Source organism: Apium graveolens, chromosome 4 (assembly GCF_009905375.1).
Source record: "Apium graveolens cultivar Ventura chromosome 4, ASM990537v1, whole genome shotgun sequence".
NCBI lineage: Eukaryota > Viridiplantae > Streptophyta > Magnoliopsida > Apiales > Apiaceae > Apium > Apium graveolens.
Window position 1 is genome coordinate 133,093,275 of NC_133650.1, and position 27,146 is coordinate 133,120,420.

At 36.5% G+C, this 27,146-nt stretch overlaps 2 non-coding genes across 2 annotated transcripts; both read left to right on the plus strand.

Annotated features, from left to right (window-relative positions):
• Window positions 1-7,684: 7,684 nt before the first annotated feature.
• LOC141723093 (small nucleolar RNA R71) lies at window positions 7,685-7,791 on the plus strand. Its single transcript, XR_012576085.1, has one exon. It is a non-coding gene; the product is annotated as a small nucleolar RNA R71 (small nucleolar RNA).
• Window positions 7,792-10,853: 3,062 nt separating this feature from the next.
• LOC141722266 (small nucleolar RNA R71) lies at window positions 10,854-10,960 on the plus strand. Its single transcript, XR_012575285.1, has one exon. It is a non-coding gene; the product is annotated as a small nucleolar RNA R71 (small nucleolar RNA).
• Window positions 10,961-27,146: the final 16,186 nt, after the last annotated feature.

A 27,146-nucleotide genomic window follows, 5' to 3' on the forward strand; every position in this document is an offset into this window, starting at 1 on the left:
GAATCAGGATTCTGAAATCCCGACCCGGCGCGAGCACGTGCTTGACCAGCGCGAGCGCGCTGTACTTCAGCCATCCTGGCGCGGCCGCGCGCTACTACATCGTGGGGGCGCTGACTCTCTGGAGATTTTTCTGACTTCTTTTTTTCTTGATGATTTGAGTTGGTCTTTTCACGAGCTTGTATTCTAGACACCATCCTAATACCATATTAGCATCAAAATAATATCAATTCACCTGAATTCTTGTTAAATGCCTGAAATGCAAAAACACTACAAAACACGTTAAAAACACTAACAACTTGAGTAAAAAACACCAATTCAAAGCTTTACAGAGCGTTATAAAGTGGCATAAATGCCACTCAACAATTTGGTCAGCTCATTGCCTAAACAGATATGGTTCATCCCACATGTACCACTTCACCTCATGAAGAAACTTCTTCATTTGAGAATAAGATAAGTCTGGAGGCATGATATTACTCACAAGGTAGTTCATAATATCTACAAACCATGGTTCTTCTTTTTGTACCCTAAACAGCTGCTCATCGGGAAAAGACTCATTTATCAATGTCTTATCTTATGAAGTTGCACTTGGGTCTTCCAAACGAGAGAGATGATTTACAACTTGATTCTCAGTACCCTTTCTGTCTTTGATCTCTAACTCAAATTCTTGAAGCAAAAGAACCCATCTTATAAATCTAGGCTTCGAGTCCTTCTTCAAGACGAGATATCGATCGCAGCATGATCAGTGAAAACTGTCACCTTCATCTCAAGCAAATAAGATCGAAACTTCACAAAACCGTAGACGATGGCAACAGTTCTTTCTCAGTAGTAGTGTAATTCAGTTGAGCACCATTGAGGGTCTTACTAGCATAGTAGACCACATGAAATATGTTGTTCTTTCTCTGCCCAAGAACTGCTCAACTGTATAGTCACTTGCATCGCATATCATCTCAAAAGGTTCATTCCAATAAGTTACATTTATGACAGGTGTCGTGATCAAACTCTTCTTCAAAACCTCAAAAGCATCTAGGCACTCGTCATCAAATTTGAACGAGACATCCTTCTCCAGAAGATTGCACAAGGGTTTAGAGATTTTAGATAAGTCCTTGATGAACCGCCTATAGAAACCCGCGAGACCAAGAAAGCTGCGAACTCCCTTGACAGAAATTGGTGGAGGTAGATTTTCAATGACCCCCACCTTGGCTTTGTCCACCTCAAGACCTTTACTAGAGACCTTGTGACCAAGAATAATGCCCTGTCGCACCATAAAGTGACAAATTTCCCAGTTGAGAACCAGATTGGTCTCAACACACCTTTTAAGAACCGCGCCAAGATTTTGCAAGCACTCATCAAAAGAATCACCAAACACAGAGAAATCATCCATAAACACCTCCATATTCTGACCAATCATGTCAGAGAAGATAGCCATCATGCATCTTTGAAATATTGCCGGTGATCCACACAACCCAAAAGAAACCCTTCTAAAGGCGAACGTACCAAATGGACAAGTGAAAGTAGTCTTTTCCTGATCTTCTGGGGCAATGCAAATTTGATTATAGCCCGAATAGCCATCCACAAGATAGTAGTAATCGTGCCCAGCCAATCTATCAAGCATTTGATCAATAAAAAGTAGAGGAAAGTGATCCTTTCTCGTGGCTTTGTTCAGCTTCCTGTAATCCATGCAAACTCTCCACCCCGTGACTGTCCGAGTAGGAATGAGCTTATTCTTCTCATTAGCTACAACCGTGATACCTCCTTTCTTTGGCACACACTGAACTGTACTCACCCAAGAACTGTCAGAAATGGGATAGATGATCCCCACATCGAGCCACTTAAGAATTTCCTTATTCACAACTTCTTTCATGATTGGATTAAGCCGTCTCTGTTGCTCAACAGTAGGCTTGCTACCTTCCTCTAGCAGAATTTTATACATGCAATAAGAAGGGATGATTCCCTTAATATCTGCTATAGTCCATCCAATTGCCAATTTGAACCCTCTCAGAATTCTTAAGAGTTTTTCCTCATCACTACCTGAAAGGTCAGATGCTATAATCACAGGCAAAGTAGATGAATCACCTTAAAAAGCATACCTTAAATGTTCAGGCAATGGTTTAAGCTCAAGTGTAGGAGCTTCCTCAATAGATGGCTGGAGGTGCTTTGGAGATTGGTTCAGCTCCTCTATTCCAACAGATTCAAAAGGCATACCCATCTTCCACTTCTAGGGAGAAGCATTCAGATATTGCAACTGCTTATCACCTTCATCATCTTCACTATCTGAATTCCCCAACAAGGCATTTTCTAAGGCATCATACCTTAGCAATTGATCAAGTTCTGAAGTAACCACAGAATCGACCAACTCCATATTTAAGCACTCCTCATTTTCAGTCGGGAATTTCATGGCATTGAACACATTGAAAGTCACATCCTGAACCAACACTCGCATGGTGAGCTCACTCTTCTGCACATCTATCAAGATTCGACCAGTAGCCAAGAAAGGTCTTCCCAAGATTATGGGAATCTTCTTATCCTCCTCAAAATCAAGAATTACAAAATAAGCAGAAAAGATGAGTTTATCCACCTTGACCAAGACATCCTCCACAATGCTTCATGGATATGTAATAGAACGGTCGGCCAACTACAAGGTCATATAAGTCGGCTTTGGATCAGGTAAGTCCAACTTCTTGAAGATTGACAAAGGCATCAGATTGATGCTAGCTCCCAAGTCACATAAGCATTTGTCAAATGACATTTTACCAATGGTGCAAGGAATAGTGAAGCTTCCAGGATCTTTAAGCTTCAGAAGCAACTTCTGTTGTAGTACAGTGTTAGGGCAAAAATACGCGCTAAAATTCACGTAAGTATATGTGTTCGCAAGTAGTATAAGATATAGATCAGATTCGTTCCCACAGAGACTGGTTTAGGTTAAGTTAAATTTATGCACCTATGCAATAATGTATGGTTATCATTCAATGTTAAGACAAATAACAAATTGGGTTTTGATTAAACTAAGAGATTATACTAAATAACATTAAATAAGAGAATTGAGGTTGAATTACTGTTATGAGACAAACATGGGATTCTAATTTATTACTACTTCATTCAAAGTCATTGTTCTTAACCTCATCATGAGATGGTGATGACAACTAATCTGATAACACGAAACTAGTAAACGCCAACTTTTGTTGTACGAATACCCTACTACCAGACATCCATAAAAGAGATAGAAGCTGAATAGACACCAATTATGTTGAGACCCTATATGTCTATAGAATTTGAGAACATAAAGGTTTAATGAACAAGTTATCTATCGTGATTATATAGGGCAAGTAAGATGGTTAAAATTACCTACGAATCATGAATATAAATACATGAACCTATACTAGCATGGCATGTTCTAAACCTCTATATTCACTGTCGCTTCAGTAGAGATTAACACGCTATCTTATATGTTAGCTACGCACATAAGACGAATAAGCACAACCAACACTAGGTTATCATACAATCACCATACACTAAGGTATCGAAATAATTTAACTAAAGAAATCCATAAATAAATCCGCTAGAACCCCACGATAATGATTAGTTCATAAGCGAACTCATCATCACCACGGGTTCCAATGAAAGCATGATAATAAACAATATAATAGTACTAGTGTTAAAAAAAATCAAAAAAAGCATCAAAGTATCGCCTAAATCAAAGAAAACAAAAGTCTTCTTCTCCGTAGCCTTCTCGTGTTCTCTAGGTCTTCTTATTGCTCTGCCAGGTCTCCTTCTTGTTAAAAACGTCTTTGTATTGATATATATAGGCTTCTGGTCATTCTGGGCTTCCAGACTCTCAAAATCAGGCACGGCTGCGCTCTGTTTCTGTGGTTCCAGCGGGGCCGCCCCGCTTCGCAGCGCTGGCACGCTCGCCTTCTGGACAATTGGCGTGGCCGCCCCGCATACCAGCGCGGGCGCGCCGTGCTACTGTATTTTGGCTCCTTTTCTTGCTTTGACTGCAGATTGAGTTCCGTTCGTCCGATTTCGACGATCCAATAGTCCACATGAAGCTAACAATATTCTATACAACTTGAGAATGGCCTGGGCTTCCAATTCTGATCTTTTTTCAGCATAATTCTTAGAAAAGCTTCTTTCTTCCTTTAACTGATGCCTGAAATGCAATAACGCAATAATACATCAAAAATACCAACAACTTGAGTCCAAAACACCAACTTAAGCTTGTATTGAAGCGTTCCAAGTAGATATAAAATCCACTCATCACACCCCCAAACTTGAATCGATGCTTGTCCTCAAGCATAAACAGACTCACAACTACAAAACAAACCTAATGCATGAATACAACTACGTGAATGCAACTAAATGACAATGTAATCGATCCCCTCAGAATAACCATAACAAAATAAATAAGACAATGCCTCTAATAATGCAATAACTCAAAATAGAACTCGAATAAATCCCATAAACCAACTCACAAACCAGAAACATGCGTGTGTGGATGCTTAACAGATATACTCTCGAGACTAGATCAATAACCATAACTTATCTATCAACAAAACAATCACAAGTTTATAAACAGAATAGATGTTAAACGCATAATGACTCACCACACCTCCTTTCTACTAGAGTTATACAAGAATTCATGCTATTATTGAACACATAACAAAGATGCTTATTTGACCGTGCAATGAATGAGGTCCCAAAAGACTTATATAATAATACCCATGTAACGAGTATTAGGTTAGCGAATCCCAGAATATAAAAGCCTTAGGTCACTAGGCGCAAAGTCCCCTAGAACTTAATAATTCGAGTATTAAAGAGCTCACTCTTGATCAATTAGGCATAAACACATACTTTTTTTTTTCTTTTTTTTTTCAACAATTTCTAAATGAGTGTGTTTCGCTCCATCTCATTCAACCCTAGACTACTCATAAAAATATGAGCCGACTACTAGCCATTTGACGCCTAGCCTTACAACAATTAGCAATGAAATCCCAGTTTTTCTCCAGTTTAAAAATTCAGTATTCTTTTTGTCATTACGAGAATACCAAAAATTATAAATATAACCAAGTGATTCAATCTCAACTAATAAACAAGCATAATTATGATCTAGCTCTAAAGTAATCCTATAAGACTTTGTGATTTTTTTTCTGGGCATGCAAATCAATTCATTAGACTTAATCAACCCTCTATTCATCATCACCATACTCAAATCAACATCAACTTATCAATCAGGAATAGCTCAACTTAAGGAATCATGTTATATGCATGCAACTGCAACTACATGGACTCACATAATAACAAAAAGAAAATGCAAACAAATATGTTCTAAATGAACAATCATACAAAAATATGAATGAACTATAACTAAACATGCAATATGAATCTATATGGACACACACACTACTAATCCTTACATTATCACCCCCAAACTTAAAATTTTCAATGTCCTCATTGAAGGTAATAATAAGGATATCAGGCATACCTAGTTGTCAGGAGGATCACCCTCTTCGGGTGGAGGATCGGGTGGCCAATCAACCTCGACACCAGTGGCTCGGAAAATAGTGCCCAAAGCCTGTGTCAAATTTGCAGCAAAATGATGGTGAATGTCGTGCATGGCCTCAATACGCCTAGTCACTCACTTGTACTACTCATCACGAACAGCAGTCCTATCAAGTACCTGCTGCACATGAGAAGAACCCTCTGTAGGCACGGAAAGATCCGTCCAGCCACTCTCTACATCATCAAAAAAGTATCCCAACCCCTTATCATAGGGTGCACCTAAGAATGAATAACTCAAGTGATCTGGCAGTCGGTTGAGCTCAAGTGTGGAAGCCTCTTCAATAGATGGTTTAAAACGCTCCTGAGAAATTTTCAGCTCTGCTAACCCAAGAGAATCGAATGGCATATCCAACTTCCACTTCCACGGAGGTGCATTCAAAAGCTGCATTTGCTCTGCTCCTTCTTCATCTTCAATAACTGATTCCTCTATTAAGGATCTCTCTAAGGTATCTAACTTTGGAAATTACTCAGGCTCTGAATTCATGCCAGAGTTGACCCATTCTACTTTAAAGCACTCCTTTTTAGCTGTGAATAACTTTATTGCCTTGAACACATTAAAATGACCTTCTAATCATGAACCTTCATCGCAAGCTCTCCTTTTTGCACATCGATCATAGTTCGACCTGTAGCCAAGAATGGTCTTCCCAAGATAATGGGAATCTTCTTATCTTCCTCGAAATCAAGAATTACAAAGTCAGCAGGGAAGATGAGTTTATCCACCTTAACCAAGATATCCTCCAATATTCCTCGCGGATAAGCGATGGAACGATCAGCTAGCTGCAATGACATGTATGTTGGTTTCGGATCAGGAAGACCAAGCTTCTTGAAGATAGACAAAGGCATCATATTGATACTAGCTCCCAAATCACATAAACACTTATTAAAAGACAACTTTCCAATAGTGCAGGGAATAGTGAAGCTTCGAGGATCTTTAAGCTTCGGAGGCAACTTCTGTTATAGCACAACACTACATTCCTCTGTAAGAGCAATAGTCTCTAAGTCATCGAGCTTCACTTTCTGAGAAAGAATACCTTTTATAAACCTCGCATAGCTAGGCATCTGTTCAAGAGCTTCAACGAAAGGTATGTTGATATGAAGTTTCTTGAACACCTCCAGAAACTTAGAAAATTGCTTATCCAACTTCTGCTTCTGTAGCCTTTTAGGAAAATGAGGTGGAGGATATTCCGGTTTCTCCCCTGTATTACCCTCAGGAGGAGTGTGTTCCACAGTTTTCTTCCTTGATTCCACTTCTGCTTCCTTCTACACATCTTCTTCAGCCAAAACTTCAGATTCTGGAACTTGAGATTTTTCAGGGCTTGCAACCTTCCCAGACCTCAATGTAATTGCCTTAACCTGCTCTTCTGCTTCCCTCTTTCCTGGAACTTCTGTATCACTAGAAAGCATTCATGGTAGTCGATTTAATAAGGCGTTAGCAATTTGTCCTATCTGGTTCTCCAGAGTCTTGATAGAAATAACCTGGATTTGGCATATAAGAGCCCGGTTTTTGCATATAAGCCTCAACTCCTCCAATTCAAATTTTTCATTCGAAGATTGACCTGCATGATGAGTTTGTTGTTGAAGTTAGAGTTGTTGTCTTGGTGCAAATTTTTGCTGAAAACCAGGAGGGTTGAATTGTTTATTTCTAAACTGCTGAAATGGCTGTTGCATCGCATCCTGATTGTTGCTCCAGCTGAAGTTAGGATAATTCTAGTTGCCATGATGATAAGTGTCTGGAACTGGTTGCCGCGATATCTGAAAGTTGCTCACAAACTAAGCTGATTCACAAGATATAGCACAATGCTCTGTCGCATACGAACCTACACACAACTCACAAACACTGGTTATCTGATTAACACTATAGTTAGTAAGAGAATCAATCTTCATAGACAACTCCTTTAGTTGAGAAGTGATAGCCGTAGTTGTATCAACTTCAAGAACTCCTGCTACCTTGCCCTTTGAAAATCTCTGGATTGGATACTGATATTCATTAGCAGCCATCAGTTCAATTAGATCATAAGCTTCCTCATAGCTCTTTGCCCATAATGCTCCACCTGATTCTGCATCGAGCATGGGTCTTGACTGTGCTCCCAACCCGTTATAGAAGCAATTGATGATCATCCAATCATGCATTCCATGATGAGGATACTTCCTAAGCATCTCCTTGTAGCGCTCACAAGCTTCACATAGAGTTTTTCCCGATTGCTGCGCAAATTGAGTAATAACATTCCTGATTGCAGTTGTCTTCGCCATAGGGAAGAATTTAGTGAGAAACTTTTGAGCAAGATCTTCCCAAGTAGTAATCGAACCAGCTGGTAGAGAGTGTAACCAGCTCTTAGCCTTGTCCCTTAGAGAAAATGAGAACAGTCTCAGTTTTACCGCATCCTCAGACACACCATTGAACCTGAAGGTGTCGCAGATCTCTATGAAATCCCTGATGTGTATGTTAGGATCTTCTGTTGGAGCACCCCCAAACTGAATTGAATTCTGTACCATCTGAATTATGCCCGGCTTGATCTCAAAGGTATGAGCTGTGATAGCTGGCCTGACAATGCTAGATTGAATATCATTGATCTTTGGTTGAGAATAATCCATCAATGCTTTCGTTCGTGCTGCTGGATCTCCTATTGTAATGGGTACCTGAAACACAACAAGTAAACCATGAAAGTAAAAGAGTCCGAGTCAGTGAACTTTAATGACCACTAATGACAAGCACATAAACTAAAAATTAACACCAAGTCCCCGGTAGCGGCACCAAAAACTTGTTAGGGGAGAAAACACGCGCTAAAATTCATGCAAGTATACGCGTTCGCAAGTAGTATAAGATATAGATCAGATTCGTTCCCATAGAGACTGGTTTAGGTTAAGTTTAATTTATGCACCTATGCAATAATGTATGGTTATCGCTCAATGCTAAGACAAATAATAAATTGGGTTTTGATTAAACTAAGAGATTATACTAAATAGCATTAACTAAGAGAATTGAGGTTGAATTACTATTATGAGACAAACATGGGATTCCAACTTCATTACTACTTCATTCAAAGTCATTGTTCTTAACCTTAGCATGTGATGGTGATGACAACTAATTTGATAACATGAAACTAGTAAACGCCAACTTCAATTGTACGAATACCTTACTACCAGACATCCACAAAAGACATAGAAGCTGAATAAACACCAATTATGTTGAGACCCTATATATCTATAAAATTTGACAACATAAAAGTTTAATGAACAAGTTATCTATCATAATTACAGAGGGCAAGTAAGCTGGTTAAAATTACCTTCGAATCATGCATATAAATACATGAACCTATGCCAGCATGGCAAGTTCTAAACCTCTATATTCACTGTCATTTCAATAGAGATTAACACGCTATCTTATATATTAGCTACGCACATAAGACGAATAAGCACAACCAATACTAGGTTATCATACAATCACCACACACTAAGGTATCAAAATAATTTAACTAAAGAAATCCATAAATAAATCCGCTAGAACCCCATGATAATGATTAGTTTATAATCAAACTCATCATCACCATGGGTTCCAATGAAAGCATGATAATAAAAAAATATATAAGAGTACTAGGGTTCAAAAATAAATCGAAAATAAGCATCAAAGTATCGCCTAAATCAAAGAAAACAAAAGTCTTCTTCTCCGTAGCCTTCTCGTGTTCTCTAGGTCTTCTTATGGCTTTTCTAGGTCTCTTTCTTGTTAAAAATGTCTTTGTATTTATATATATAGGCTTCTGGTCGTTCTGGGCTTCTAGACTCTCAAATTCAGACTGGAATCAGGATTCTGTGAAAATGACCTGGCGCGGCCGCCCCGCTTCTCAGCGTGGGCGCGCTCGCCTTCTAAACATTTGGCGCGGTCTCCCCGCATACCAGCGCGGGCGCGCCGTGCTACTGTATTTTGGCTCCTTTTCTTGCTTTGACTGCAAATTGAGTTCCGTTCGTCCGATTTTGATGAGCCAATAGTCCAAGCAAAGCTAACGAGATTCTATACAACTTGAGAATGAACTAGGCTTCCAATTCTGATCTTTTTTCAACATAATGCCTGAAATGCAATAACACAAAAAGACATCAAAACTACCAGCAACTTGAGTCCAAAATAGTAACTTAAGATTTTAATGAAGCGTCCTAAGTAGATATAAAATCCACTCATCATACAGCACTACATTCCTCCGTGAGAGCAACGGTCTCTAAGCCATCAAGCTTCACTTTCCGAGAAAGTATACCTTTCATAAACATCGCATAACTAGGCATCTGTTCAAAAGCTTCAGGGAAAGGTATGTTGATATAAATTTTCTTTTACACCTTCAGAAACTTCTCAAACTGCTTATCCAGCTTTTTCTTCTGCAGCCTCTTAAGAAAGGGAGGTGGAGGATAGATCTGCTTCTCCCCTGTATTACCCTCAGGAGGAGTGTGTTCAACAATAGTCTTTCTTGGTTCCACTTCTGCTTCTTTCTGCACTTCTTCTTAGTCACAGCTTCTTCTTCCGAAACTTGAGATTTTTTAGGATTTGCAACCTTCCCAGACCTCAATGTAATTGCCTTTACCTGCTCCTTAACTTCCCTCTTTTCTAGCACTTCAGTGTCACTAGGGAGTGTACCAGGTTGACGATTTAGCAAGGCATTGGCAATTTGTCCAATTTGGTTTTCCAAGGTCTTGATAGAAACCGCTTGGCTCTTGCACATGAGCCTCAACTCCTCCAATTCAGATTTTTCATTAGACTGTTGCAGCTGGAGTTGTTCTCTTGGTGCATATTGCGGTTGCTGAAAACCAGGGGGTTATACTGCTTTGCTGGATATTGGTGATAAGGCTGCTGAACCGAATTCTGAATATTGCTCCAACTGAAGTTAGGATGATTGTGGTTATTGGGATGATAGGTGGATGTCACAGGCTGTTGCGACCTCTTAAAGTTGCTCACGAACTGAACTAATTCACTAGAAATAATACACGGCTCCATCTCATGGGCACCAACACAAAGCTCACAGACACTAGTGATCTGATTAACTCCATAATCAGCCAAAGAATCCACCTTCATCGTCAAATCCTTAAGCTGAGCAGCTATAGCAGTAGCTGTATCTAACTCCAGAATTCCTGCTACCTTACCCTGAAATAGTCTCTGAGTAGGATTTTGGTATTCATTTGCAGCCATCAGTTCCATCAATTCATAAGTTTCATCGTAGCTTTTAGCCCACAAGGCTCCTCCTGAAGTTACGTCAAGTATGGATCTAGAAGTAACACCCAATTTATTATAGAAGCAATTAATGATCATCCAGTCAGGCATCCCGTGGTGAGAACACTTTCTAAGCATCTCCTTTTAGCGATCCCAAGCCTCACATAAAGATTCTACAGATTGCTGAGCAAATTGAGTAAGTGCGTTTCTGATTACAGCAGTCTTCGCCATAGGAAAGAATTTAGTTAAGAACTTTTGAGCAAGATCCTCCCATTTGGTGATAGACCCTGGTGGTAGAGAATGTAACCAGCACTTTGCTTTATCCCACAGAGAGAATGGGAAATGCCTCAACTTAATAGCATCTTTAGAAACTCCATTGAACTTGAAAGTGTCACAGATCTCGATGAAATCTCTGATGTGCATGTTGGGATCTTCTGTCGGAGAACCGCCAAACTGAACCGAGTTATGTATCATCTGAATCGTGTTTATATCGATCTCAAAGGTATTGGCTGAGATGGCTGGTCAGACAATGCTAAACTGAATATCATTAATTTTCGGTTGAGAGTAATCCATCAAAGCCTTCAGATTTGCTTCTAGTTCTCCCATTGCAATAAGTTCTTCTTCTTCCTTCTAAACTAAGATTTCTTCTTCAACTTTCTTCTCTACTACAACTTCTTCCTCAGCTTGATCCAGTGTTCTCTTACGAGACGGAGAATGCGTATGCATACACGCTTGCTAGAGTACCTGAAACACGAGAAGAAATTTAGTAAGTAACAATGTCCGAGTCACTGAACTTTAATGACCAATGATGACAAACACATAAACTTAAAATTAACACCGAAGTCCCCGGCAGGGGCACCAAAAACTTGTTAGGTCTAGAACACTAGCTAATATTCACGCAAGTATACGTGATCTAAAGTAATATAGAATTAATTCTAGTTTATTCCCACATGGACTGGTTTAGGTTAATTTGAATCAATGTACTTATGCAACAATGATATGGTTATTATCCAATAATAAGACGAATAATAAATTGAGGTTGTTTTAACTATGCTTAAGTAAGAGATTCTACTAAGGAACATTAACTAAGAAAATAAAGAGAGTTGAACAGTATATGATACAAACATGAGATTTTAACTTCATTAAATACTTCATTCAATAGCATTTTCGTTCTTAACCTTATCATGCAATGGTGATGACACTAATCAGATAACACGAAACTGATAAGCGCCAACTTTTGTTGTACGAATACCATACTACCAGACATCCATAAAAGAGATAGAAGCTGGATAAACACCAATTATATTGAGACCCTATATGTCTATAGAATTTGACAACATAACGGTTTAATGCACACGTTATCTATCGTGATTACATAGGGCAAGTAAGATGGTTAAAATTACCTATGAATCATGCATATCAAATACATGAACTTATGCTAGCATGGCAAGTTCTAAACCCCTAAATTCACTTTCGCTTTATTAGAGATTAACACGTTATCTTATAAGTTCACAACGCTCATAAGAAAAATAAGTACAACCAATACTAGGATATCATACAATCACCACACACTAAGGCATCGAAATAAATTAACTAAAGAAATCCATAAATAAATCCGCTAGAACCCCACGATAACGATTAGCCCATAATCAGCCTCATCATCAACGTGCGTTCCGATGAAAGCATGGTATAATAAACGTAGTCTTTATACTGAATAATTAACAAAACCAAGTACGAAACAAGAGTATAGGTTCACAGGCAAGAAAACTAGCATCCAAAGTTACAACTTAAAATAAAGAATCACTAGAAAAACTAGATCCTCTTCGCCTTGGTTGAATTATGCTCTACGGTCTTCTTACGCCTTCTCCTTAAGCTCTGGTACATCTTGTTATGAAAAATGAACATAAGTTATGTTAATATAGCAGCCCATGCAGATTAGAAGTCTTCTGGATCAAAATCAGAGTAGAAACATGATTCTTTGAATTCGACCCGGCGCGGGCGCGCTGCACTTCTGAACTCCTGGCGCGGCCGCGCGCTACTATAGCACGAGCGCGCTGACTCTTTGGAGAAAATTTCTGCTTTTTATTTTCTTGTTGGTTTGAGTTGGTCTTTCCACGAGCAAGATTCTTGACACCATCCTAACACCATATTAGCATCAAAACAATGCTACATCACCTGAATTCCTATAAATTGTCTAAAATGCAAAACAATACAAAAACACATTAAAAACACCAACAACTTGAGTTCAAAATACCAATTCAAAGCTTTACGAAGTGTAATAAAGTGACATAAGTGCCACTCAACATATATATAAGGGAGGTTTAAAAGAGAAATTTGTTAAGAGAGAACGAGAAACCCACAATCTCTACCCCTGATTTCCATTTGATTTCCATTTAACTTAATGGTTGAGATTTTATACATAACCATTAGTATTTTACTTATTTTATACAACAAGGGTAGTATTTGAATACTAAAAAATACAAAATAATATTCAACTAGAGTATACGTCATTACCATATTAATAAGGATTTTGTGAAATTTTTGTGCATCATTCATGCTACAATTTCCATATATAAGATTAATAGATTTTTAATGTAATCATTATCAAATATATATCATTCAATTAAATTAAACAATCATAATTCAATTAGACAGCTGTAAACAGATTTTTTTAACTAAACTTTGAATCTTAAATAAAACACTTAAGAAAGTCTCACGAGAATCTTATCTGTTATAACTTAATTTAAGAAAATGTTACCCCATCAAACACAAAAAATTCTATCCGTAAAAAAGTTCATTTGTTTTAAGAGAATCTTAAATAGAACACTTAAGACAATCTCTTTTGCAGGATATTACGTGAGCCCGTGGGGTTTACCCATTACGCAACCGAAGGGTAGCGGCTGCGGGTTCTCTACGATAAAAAAAATCTCACACACTTACAAAAATCTTTTCACTTATAAAATGTTACCCCATCAAACACCGAAGAATATTTTTCATCAAAATTTTCATAAATCATTAATTTTTTTAAAATTTACTACTAATATTTTAATTATTATTTGAGAATATTTTTCAATTAAATTAGGTATCATTATATATATTTTTTTGCTAAATACGTATCGTTATATTTGTAAAAACTAAGTAAAATTTACGTAAAACACTTAAAAAGGTCTCACAAGCTTAACATAATCTAATTAGTGATAACTTAATTTAAGAGAATGTTACCCCATTAAACACAAAAAATTCTATTTGAAACAAAATTAAAAATATATTTGTTAGCTATTGAGTACAACTCGGGGGGAGGGGTGAATGTATTTACTGGATTTTTAGCTTTTTTAGACAGTTTTTATGTTAGGTGAACAAAGCAGCTTCTAATTTGCAGACATATTGTGTTAAGCAGAAACAAAAAACTCACTTAATATGTATTAATTAAGTTTGTCTTGCTACAAATTTTGTGTTTGTAAAAATATAAGAACTCAGCTTTTTTCTTGAGAGAATACAAGAAAATATGAATCTGTTTGTTACAACAAAACTAAGGACCAGTGCATGCTTTATCCACTAGCAACATGGGTTTACAAGACTTGCAATAAAATGTACTAAACTCTTTTTTAAAGCAACCTTTTTCTATTTCCATTTCTAGCTTAGCAAATATGTGCAGAATCTTATAGGTTTGTGACCATCTTTTGTCTAGTTAACCTTGGCCATTGATCTTGTAATCTCCTAGCTACTTTGTAGACTTTTCAATCTAGTTGATAGATCAAATGTTTGATCGATAATCTTGAATATTTAACTTGTTTGTATTCTGTATTTGAGAGGCATATCGAGATCTCCAGTTTGTTCTATGGAGAAGTGACATCTTGATAAGTATAATGACTTATCGAGATCTCTGAGTTCTCTATAGGTATAATTGACTTGTCGATTGATCTTTGCATGTAAAATGACTTGTCGATATGTCTGAGATCTCTACATGTAGAATTGACTTGTTGATATCTCTGAGATCTTTATATAATTTTGACTTGTCGATATCTCTGAGATCTCTAATGAGAAATTGACTTGTTGATATCTCCAATTCTTCACATCTTCATTTTGATATGTCGATATCTCTGAGTTCTCTACATGCAGAAATGACTTGTCGATATCTCCAATCTTCACATCTTTATTTTGACTTATCGATATCTCTGATGCTTCTCTATAAGCCATTTTGGACTTCTCGATTAGTCATTCTGGACTTCTCGAATGACTTCTCGATATTTCTTGACCTGTGACTTGTCGATATATTGACTTGAAACATTTTACAGAAAACAGTTTTATTCAACTCCAAGATTTTTCACTTATCTCTGAGGCATGATCATGGCTTATCTTTTTCCAGAGGTTATTCTTTAGCTTAAATCTGTTTAAAGAAAAATACTTCAGTCTAATCTTCTAATCTTTTTATAGACTCAAGTAATACAATAGAAAATATAGAATTAAATTTCAAACAACTAAATCTCAGGGTTGTCAATGTGATTTAGTCTTGTTATTGTATAGACATGTCTTGCACAACAATCTCCCTCAATTTGTGAGAAGATTGCTTATTACAAATTCATGCCTAATAACATGACTAACCCTAAGCTACAATTAATTACATAAACTTGACAGATTAACAAATACAAACTTTTATACATTTGATGATTACATAAGTTCAACAATTATAACTATCAAGTGAATTTCTCATAGCCTACTTGTTTCTTAATGAGGTCCTTGAGATTTATTAGTACTCATAGTTCTTCAATTATTTCTGTCCCTCTTAAGGCTTCTACCAGCTTGAGCCATTCATCTAATGTGTAACCATTGAGATAACAACTCTAAATCTTGAGAATCTGCCAACTTGATTGTTTAGGAAATGTCCATCTTTTGATATTCTACTCAACCCCCTTGCCTTGAGTTCATTAGACCTCTGCTCAAACATTTATATCTCCTTAGAATATTTCATATCCCTTTCCCCTTGTTCAGCCTTCAACCTTGCATGTCTTTCATCTCTTTCTCTCAACATCTCAGACATTACAGCCTTCCACATCCTTGTACTTGTGTCCTTGTCCTTCATCAAGCAAATCACCCTCTTCAATTTTGTGGTTGAAAGTGTTTCCATTACTTTCCTGCTAAGCAAAATGAATGATCCATCCATGTAGTAGATTCTGACTCCTACTAAAGATAAAACCCAAACTTTGATAATTTCTTCAGCTAATTGTCGGAAAAAGTCATCATCTGTGATGCACATATTTAGAGGCAGAAAGTCACTTTGATTGAAATAGTTCCAGATGACACCAACATCAACTTGCATTTTCTTAGTTTTTCTTCCAACATTCTTGAAGTGATTTTTGGTTAGTGTCTTGAATGAAGATAGGTTTGTGATTTTCTTGAGTGTTACATGGCTGGATTTTATTGGTATTTCAATTAAGGTGTTTGCAGTTTATTTATACAAGAATTTAGGCTTTTGAGGTAGGTTTGGTTGAGATAGTGTTTGTCTAGGTTTGGTGGTTGAAGTAGGTTTGATTTGTCAAGTTTTGGCTTCCTGGATATTCTGCTTCTTTGACTCCCATTCACCACTTCTTCTACTCATCCTTCCCTATTCTTTCTTCTCTTCTCTCCCCTTCTTCTTCTCATATACCTTGCTGCCTGTTGCCCTAGAAGATTGACTTGGATTTGAGTCAGAGGATTTGTGTTCATCATTTTTCTTCTCATCATCATCCAAATGATCCTTCATATTGAATTGAGTAGTTGACAATATGGTTTCTGCATTCTGCAAGTATCTTCCCAAGGTTCTAATCAACTCCTTATCTTCATATGTCTTCTTCTTCTTTGTATTGAAATTAGTCTCTAATGTCATGATTAGTCTTAGATTACCCCTAACACGGTTTTAGGGGATTGTGAAGTATTTGAACTTTTGGTTTGTGGATAGATGTAGGGCACCCCTTGCTTGGATGAAGATAGGCTTCAAGAAAAGCAACTATCTAGGCCTTTTTAAGTTTATTGAGCAATTGGGTGTCCTATGGAATAACAGGATTAACTCTATCGATTATGACATCCAGCTCAGATGCTCTCTTAGATTGGAGATTTGAAAGAGACACCTGTAGACATCTATCCAAATGACAATCATTGACATTGGCCATTATCCTTTTCTCCAAGAAGTTTCCAACCATTATAATCACCACTCTCAGAAAGTAAATGTTATTGACAAAAGCTCTCTTGTAAGTGATGCAATAATTGTGAAGAGAGACTCTTAATAAAGTTGGTAGCTTATTGAACTCCTTGTCTTGACAGGGTCCTTCTGCAGCTTTGTGGAGTCTGTCTTTACTAACATCTTGAGAAATTTTGACTTGAGTAGATCTCTGGCCAGAGTCTGATGATTTTATAGCTTCTTTTGATGGCAGTTCAGCTTCATTGGATTGTTGAATTCTAGCTTCTATCTCCCCCTTAGTCTTGGTAGTAGGCAGGAGTAGAGAAGTTGGAATTTCTGGCCTTACAGCTTCAGGAAATGCATGTAAAGGAACATTCAAGGCACCCATAATAGCTCCCAAAGAGATAGAATTCCTCATTTAGAGATATTTGTGGGAATCTACTAGGGACCTTATGTCATTTTTGTTGACTCTACACTAGAGTAGTGACAGTTGTGACCTGTGTTGTAAATGAATCATTAGAGGCTTGAAGATTGGAGACCTGTTGCTGTAAAGACTGGATTTGGAGATTTATTGAGGTGGAAATTGGTTGTTGTGAGCTTGAAGAGAGAGGAGCACCAAAAGTGGCTTGAATGGATTCTTTGATTCCCTCCATCAATAAGCCTGAGGGTTCATATCTGGCTTGGTGGAGTTGGTCGAACTTGACTCTTGTGTGATTGTTGTTTGTGATTTGATTTTGGACAACTTCATGAAGATCCAGAAATGATTATTTTAAGTTCTTGATGTTTTGCTCCATACTTGTTACATCAAACTTATCCATTTAATCAGCAAATTTGTTGAACATGTTTTTGATTTTTACTTGAGTTGGCATAAGGTCATCAAGTTTATCTTTCACCAATCTCGTGATCTTGTCTTGATGCCTATTTAGAGTCAGTTGCAATGCTTTACCAATGAGGTGAAAAGCTTTGAGTTGTGCCTTATAGACCTCTGTAATAGCATCATACACTTCCTATGGACTGAGAATCTTGGCATTGTTTTCTAGGATGGTGACATAATCTTCTCTGAATCTAGCCAAAACCTCATCCATTTCCGGACTAAAATTCTTAGATAGCCAAGAATCCACATTCATATCATGTTCAGCTTCATTAACAATCTCCCGTTGCTGTTTTTTAACATCTTCTTTATTGGACAACATGATAGTCTGATAATACTGATTGGACATGTCAGTTGTGAGTAGCTCTTCGGTAATGTTTGCAAGTATAGCTAGTTGGTCCACAAGAAGATCATTCATTGTAAATGGATGAGATTGAGCATCCTGCAACCATTGAGAGATGAGATGTGAAGGTTGTTGCATAGGGTTGGATGTAGAGGGGATGTCTGTTTGGTTTGAGGTAGAGGGTTATGAGGTGGTAGGTAACCTTACGATTGGAATCACAGTTGAACTCACAATAGAAATTGTGGTTTTGACAATGTGTTTTTCACCAAAAGTGGGAACCTCCATTTGAACTGGAGGGGATTTGACCAGGTTATTGTCATGTACCATGGCCTCAAACCCTTGTTCTTCTTGCAAAGAACTGGCACTTGAAGGTTCTATACTTGTCTCCCTAATAGTTGGATCATTGACAATTGGACTCCTAGCTTTAATTGACAAGGCAATTTTAGCTAGGGTTTTGAGGGGAGTTATTCCTATATGATGAACCTCCAATTGAATTGGAGAGGATTTAGATATCCCCCCTTCAGGAGTACTACCCTCAAACCTTTTAATCTGTGAAGATTGATTTGCACATGAAGGTGCATTTGGTACTACCACAGGGTGTTCAGTAAATACTAATAAAACCCCTGTGTTTTTGCTGGTGTCATCAAGGTCTACCCCAACTTGTAGCCTCTCACCAACTAAATGTGGTTCCTGGATGGTGAGCACAGTCTCTTGAACTGTGTCACTTTATTTTGACAATACTTGAGAAGTTGATTCAAGTGTTTCATTATAGGTAGAAGAAATTTGAGAAATGAGATTAGTGATTTGAGAATTGAGTGTTGGCAGCTCCCCTGAAGAGATGAGGGAGCTTCAAATGATGTGCTCTTATCCAACCAAACTTCTTCTTTCACAAGCTTGAGGGTGCTCAACTTAGGGTGCAGACTCTTTATAGGATGAACTAGGGAGAGTGCTTTATTCAATAGAGACACCCTTGTTAGTCCCTTAACAATGAAGCAAGAATTACAGAAGGGGGGTTGAATGGAATTCTTGAACCTTTTTCTTGAAATAAAAATGTTCAACTCGATTATTGATATATTTGTTTTGATTAGCACAATGCGGAATATAAACTTGAATGAATCAAAACACAAGTAATTAAAAACAAGAATCTTTAAAAACTTTCTGGTGGATTTAAACAATTCCACCAGAGATATATATAATATATCGAGAGGACTCTGTGTGCAGAAATGCCCACAGCTGCTTACAAATTGAACTGCTGAGAAAACAGGAAATGTTAAAGATTATGCTTACAAAGATTTCTCTGTTTTTGTGTTTCTCAACTATCTCAGTTATTTTTCTATTTGCTACTCTCTTGGTTTATATAATACCAAGATTACAAAGTCAAAAAGACTGAACAAATATAAAATCTAACAGTCTTAATCTTTGCTGCTTTTTGTCCTCTATTACCCAGTTAATGGGCTTCCACAATGTGTTTATATCCAACTCGACGGCTGTGTGTCAGCTTTCACTGTTCAACTAATGTTTGAATTCTTGATATGATCATCCGTCGACTTTTAGATTATCCGTCGATGACTTGATTGATCATCCGTCAACTACTATGTTAAACATCCGTTGATAGTCATTTGATCATCCGTCGAAGGCTTTGTTAATCATCCGTCGGTAGCTATTTTAGCACTTGACTTCATTTCACTTATACAGAATTACAAGACATTACTTATGTACAATTAATTAACCTATTCTGCATATCTAGTTAGAGTCAACATGACTTATATGCAACTACAAATTCTATACAAAGGTGCATACATCACTGTGCTACAAACTTATTATTACATAAGCTACTCACTCGATGGATAATAAGTTAATCATCCGTCGGGACTATAATGAGTTATCCGTCGGGACTATAATTCTTATTCGTCGAGTGCTACATTATTTCACAAAGTAAAATCTACTTAGATGTTTTATTTAAGTGATCATCAAGTACACAACATATTCACAACAACCCTGTTGAGAGGATGCCTCTGAAGTCTGTTTTGATCCCACTATTACTACTACATCCTTTTGGGAGGATACAGAGGTCGTTAATTGAGTGGTCAACTCAGTTTTCTTTACCTTCTTTGGCTTTTTGACCATGGTAGACTCTAGTTGTGTTTAGTCCTCATTACTCTCATTCACAATAGTTAATGGTGCCTGCTTTCTCTTCTTTCTAATTACTCTACCCTGTTGAGAGGATGAAGTGGTTGGTTTCCTAGCTTTTAATGTTAAAGAATGAAGGGTCCCAGTTCTGGAAGGCCCCTGTTGGTGTTCCTGTGTTTGTACTTCCACAGGAACAGGAGCCATAACTATACTAAATATTGTGACATTTGACCTCATGTCTGGCATAGGATAAGGGTAAGTCCTGAATCTCTCCAACATAAATGGAGTGATTTTAAGACTTACAGGTACCTTATTCTTTGTAATAAGTGAGCCAAATAGAATTTTGGACACCTTTTTATAATTTACTATCTTTATTCTATCAATACCATTAAGTAAATGAATATCTTGAACTTTATGATTTAAAGTAGACATTATAAAACTAGGAAAGAAAATTTCCTTACCTCTTGTGGCCAAAGGCATTGTGAGCCTTGTGCTAAGTTCCTCTAAATCAAGAGCCCCGTATTAATGTGTCTGTTGTGAGCAATGGAGAATACCATCTTCTGAACCACACTTGAGATGTTGTAATACCCTATCTTCTTGCAGGTGAAAGCTCTCACTGTGGAATCAAACAAGAATGACCATTCCCTCCTCATACGCTTCTTGTTCAAGCTAGCAAGGTTGATCCTTTCACTGTAATTGATGAAGTCCATGAATTCAGCTAGTTACCATTGAGTAGGCACCTCCATCATGCTATCAGTAGGTATTCCCAGAGCCTTATTGACATCATCCTCAATAAATTCAACTTGTTGGCCTTAGATTGAGAAATTTACCACCAAGGATGCGCTTGATTCTCATGCACAATTGTCCTAACCACAGTTGAGTCCCAGAAATTGTTGAGAACATCCATTACAAAATAGGATTTGCAGTTAGAGCACCTTCAAAGTATGTCTCAGATAAGAACTTGAAAAAGCTCTTGAAACTGTCAGGAGCTTGGTTAGCATCTGTGAAAGCTAGGTAGTTGGTTCCATCCTTAGGGATAACAACTCTAACAATGTTTGATGCCATTGTAAGTGTTTGAATTTGAGTGGGTAAGAGATTTGAAAGAGAAAGAATTTGAAATGAGAGAACGGTTAAGATTTGAAAAAGCTAGGTCATTTAAGATCTCGAAAGCGTAAAAAGGGGTTTGTCGAGATGTCTAGGTATTTATAAAAAAAGGAAATGACTTATCGAGAAGTAGAAATAAATGTTTGAGCTTTGCTTATCGAGAACTAACGTGAGAGAATAGATACATATCATTATGTCACTGTCGTGACTCTTATCGAGAACTAGATAATGGCTTATCGAGATGTAAAATAAATACTCAGTTTGTCCTGAATGGACTGAATACTTCTAATTTTTATTTGAATAAATCAAAATAAAATTAGAATGATTTTATATCAAAAGTAATTTACTAAAATTATTTATTGAATTAAATTATTCGAGTCCTAAGTTATCGAGAAGTCTAAAATTGGATACTTGTAGAGAACTCTATGAATTAACATATGTCGAGGTCTCTACAAGACTTATCAAGAAGTCATAATTAGGCTTGTCGAGAAGTACTTCGAGAAGTCCAAAATTGACTTATTGAGAAGTCTAAAAATGACTTGTCGAGAAGTCAATTAGACTTATCGAGAACCCAGTTCTCTACATACTTTATTCTTTTTGATTCTGTCTTAAATTAACTTCATATATTAAAAATGTGAATTAACATTTAGACAGTTTTCTTAGAATTTTAAAAAATTCCAAGATAAATTTTGAATTTTGAAAAATAAATATATAGAGAATTCGAAAAATATTTATAACTAATATTCAAGTTAATTTCCAATTAAATCAAATTAATTTTGATTCACTAGAAATTAATCTGATGCAACATATTAGCTATGTTTTTGCCTTTTGGATAAAGAATCTAACATTCCAATTTCACCAACAAGTCTAGTGAAAGTTGCATCATCCAAAGGTTTAGTGAAAATGTCAGCTAATTATTTTTCTGGTGGAACAAAAATAAGCTCAATGGTATAATTTGCAGCATGTTCTCTAATAAAATGGTAACTTATATCAATGTGCTTTGTTCTAGAATGATTAACTAAATTAGCAACAATAGATATAGAACTAGTATTGCACATATAATTGGAATTTTGTGTAACACTAGGCTATAGTCCATTAGTTGATTTCTAATCCAAAGCACTTGAGCACAACAACATCCCGCAGCTATGTATTCAGCCTCAGATGTGGAAGTTGACACAGATTATTGTTTCTTACTGTACTACGATATAATTTGTTATCCAAGAAATTGACAGCTTCCACTAGTGCTCTTTCTGTCAACCCTGCATCCAGCAAAATCTGTATCTGTGTATTCAACAGCTTTAAATCCAGTTCCCTTAGGATACCACAATCCCAAGTTTGGTGTTCCGTTTAAGTATCTGAAAATTCTCTTCATATCTATCAGATGTGATCCCTTTAGATTGGCTTGAAATCTTACACGCAGACATGTTGCAAACGTAATGTCTGGTCTACTAGCAATCAAATACAATAAAGATCCAATCATTTCTCTATAACCTGAAATGTCTACACTTTTTCCTTTCTTATCTTCATCCAAACTTTTTCAATAAATCTTTAACATACTTGGTTTGGCTGATGAAGATTCCATCACTTCTTTGACTAACTTGAAGTCCAAGAAAGTAACTTAATTCTCCCATCATGCTCATTTCAAATTCATTCTGCATGTGTCTTGAGAATCTTTGACATAACTTTTCATTAGTAAAACCAAAAATGATATCATCCATATATTTGAACTAGGATTATATTACCACCATGCTGTTGGTAGAATAAAGTGTTGTCAATTGTTCCTCTCGTGAATCCATGTTTTAGCAAAAACTCTGACAATGTGTCATACCAAGCTCTAGGTTCTTGCTTTATTCCATAGAGAGTCTTTAGAAGTTGGTAAACAAAATCTGGAAATTCAGGATCTTCAAAGCTAGGTGGTTGTTGCACATAAACTTCTTCTTCCAACTCACCATTAAGGAATGCACTCTTTACATCCATTTCTTCACTTTAAAATTTAAGGGGTGTAGCAAATGCAAGAAAGATCCTTATTACTTCAAGTCTTGCAACTGGAGCAAAATTTTTATCATAATCAATTCCTTCTTCCTGTGAGTAGCCTTTTGCTACTATACTTACTTTGTTTCTTGTTACAATTCTATTTTCATACATTTTGTTCTTGTACACCCACCTTGTTCCAATTATATTTCTGTTCTTTGGTGCATGTACCAACTTTAAAATTTTGTTTCTCTCAAATTGATTTAGCTCTTCTTGCATAGCAGATATCCAATCAGGATAAAGTAGAGCTTCCTCAGTTTTCTTGGGCTCAATTTGTGACAGAACCCATGCATATAGACATTCGTTAGTAGTTGCACATCTAGTCCTCACTCCAGCATTTGAGTCACCAATAATTGCATCTGTTGTGTGAATCCTATCCCATTTTCTGGTATGATTTTGTTGACTTAAATTTTCTGCATTTTCTTCACCATTGACATGACTTGCAGAACTTTCTTCTCTTTCCCCCCTGAGTTTGTGCTATCAAATTCAAGTGTATGAGATGAGTGTCCATTTCCATGATTCACTTGATCAGTTGATTCTGTTAGTGTTTGTGCCTTAGAGACAACACTATGATGTTTTAGTTTAAGATATTATGATTATTAATGTTTATAATCTATCGATTATTCCCTTTATAATTTATTAATTCTTAATTTATTGCGATATAAATATTAGATTAATAAATGTCCTTGGAATATGATATGTAATTCTATATCTTTAAGTACGTGACTTAGAAATGAGATTATGAAAATAGTATCAATATTCCTAAAGGTCCCTAGTCGAGTATTATTATTAAGGGACAATAATAATGAATTAAGACTAGTGTGTTTGTTGACTGATGATCACATCTCATTGATCATAGGTATAATGATACTAAAGTCAAAGACACGGGAATATGTATATGTACATGGTGCTGGACAAACCCAATATGAGATTCTACATGTCTGTTGTGTCATAAGTAATTCTCACAGTGAAAATGATGTAATGGTCCTTAGAACTGAAGTCATTATATTTCCATACGAGAATTAATATACATTGATTCCATTAAAAGTTATCCTTGACTGGGTAATGATAAAAGTGGACATTGGGTATATTATGAATCGTATGAGAAATATGAATGATCTAGATGGGATTTAACCCTCCTATTTTAGGAGTGATATTATTGGCCTCTTGTGTGAGCTAGACTATGAAATGCGTGGCCACGCTCAAATGTTGATTTGATATGATAGTCTACTCTTGATCAAGGAAACCAAGATTAAACTATGATGAGGATGACACATAACATGCCTCTAGTTTAATCTATAATATTTGGTTAAAGGGATTATATTACATTGTATATTATTCACGAAAGGTTTAATCGATCACCGATTTAATTATTATTACTTGGGTAGCAATGGTGTATTACTAGATTTCTCTCATTGTTTACGATTTTAAATTAGGTTTAAAATTTTTGCCAATGTAATAATAACCTATAGGGTCACACACAAAGAATGTTTGAAGGATTATAATATTAATTAAATTTGACTTAATTAATTAGATAATAATGATATTCAAATTTACTAATATTAATTATGAAATTTATTTGTTAAATAGTTAAGTGAGACTTAATTATAATACAAATTGGAATTTCGAATTAATAATAACTCCTAATTAGTTAAGAGTTATAATTCATTTTTTACTCTGTATATAATATCTCTTGTGTGGCTGATTTTTTGGGTGTGCAAGACTTTTAATAAAACCCTAGCCACCAAGAGAGAAGATGGAGAGAGCAAGAAGAAACGGGTTTGTGCTAGTACACATCCAATCCTTGAGTTCAAGCATTCGTGTGGCTACCGATAAAGCATAGATCGTGAGAGCGGGATGCAGATGATTGAACAAGTTTTGGATCTCCATTATTCAACCAATTGGTAAAGCTTCTTAAGGTAAACAATTTGATCTACGGATTAAATATATGTTTTTCACATGGATCCTGCGGTGGGTTTCGAAAATTCTAATTTTTACATTTTTAATTACTGTTTTCGTTGCGTTTATGTGCTTGAAACCCAACAGACTCTTCATTCATTCTGTTGCTTATTGATTTCAGCTTCATCTTCATAACACTATTAATGTTCAAATTTTCAACTTAAGGACCTCAACTTCATTTTTATCAAGGAATTCCAAGCCTGGACACTTGTCATCATCAAAAGTCACATCTGTTCTTTCCATAATCTTCTTTTGTTCAAGCACAGACTCTATAAGAAGTTCTTTCCAATAAACAAAACACTTGCTTCCAAACACATGCAGATGCTTCACAGTAGGCTTCCAAACACATGCAGATGCTTCACAGTAGGCTTCACAGTAGGATTGAGTATGGTGAGTTGCCAAGATTTTTTTGATGATATATCGGTTTTGAGTGTAGCATGCAGTATTGACAGCTTCTTCCTAAAAACTTGTTGGCAAGTTGGCATCTTGCAGCATTGTTCTAGCAGTTTCAGCCAAAGTTCTATTCTTCCTCTCAACTACCCCATTTTGACAAGGTGTCCTTGCAGCTAAGAACTCTTGAACAATACCCTTGTCTTTAAAGAATTCAGTTAAGATTTCATTTATGAATTTTGTACCATTGTCACTCATCAATATTTTAACATAATTCTGATCTTCAGCATGCATCTCAATTTTCTTGATGTGTTCAATAATGATGTGTGGAGTTTCATCATTTGAATGCATAAACTCTACCCATGTGTACCTTTAGTAGTCATCCACCATCACAAGTGCATATTTCTTTCTTGAAATTGATAAGACATTAACTGGTCTAAACAAGTCCATGTGAATTAGTTGCAAATGTGCATTTATGGAATTTACATCTTTGCTTTTGTGGCTGGACCTTTTCATTTTTCCTTTTTGACAAGCCTCACAGACTTCATCTTGAGCAAATTCCAAGTTTGGCATGTCTTTCACTAATTCCTTTTTCACCAAGATATTAATTGCTTTGTAATTCAGGTGAGAGAGCTTCTTGTGCCATAGCTCACTTTGCTCAATAGATGCCTTGGTGTAGAAGCAACATATTTCATCCTTATTTAATGAGTGTAAATTTGCAACAAAAAAGCTTCCCTTTCTTGCTCCTTTCAAAGCAACTTCACTAGTCTTTTTGCTAATAATTGAGTATTCTCCTTTGTCAAATGAATCCTTGAATCCACTATTTGTGAATTGACTGACACTTAGGAGATTCACCTCAAGACCAGCTACTAGTGCTACATATTCAGTGACAATATTTACAGAAACTAACTTACCATATCCCATTATGAATCATGTTCTGTTGTCTCCAAAAGTCACCAATGGGCCAGCCATCTCCTCAAACTGTGATAATAGGGACTTATTGTGGCGCCCTCCAAATCCGGGTCAGAAGTTTGGGGTCCACACAAACACACCTTATTTATAACCTGCTTATAAAAATAATAAAGATAATAATAATATGCAGTGACCCTACTTACCAACTACCACGGACCGCAACAGGTTAAAGTATGTACACAAGCCACACACACACACTTATATTACAAACGTCCAAATCCCAACTATTCAAACTTAGAACTGAACATTAAACCTTATTACAAACTTTTACAAACTTAAACTATCTCAAAAGCTGTCAGCTAGCTTAACTCAATTAACCTGGACCCCTAGCTCTCGCACTGGATTGGGGATCCTCGCTGTCAGCTGGTTCCTTCTTAACTGGAAAAGAACATAAACCACATTGCACAAATGAGCTAACTAGCTCAGCAAGTCACAATGACAAGACTGA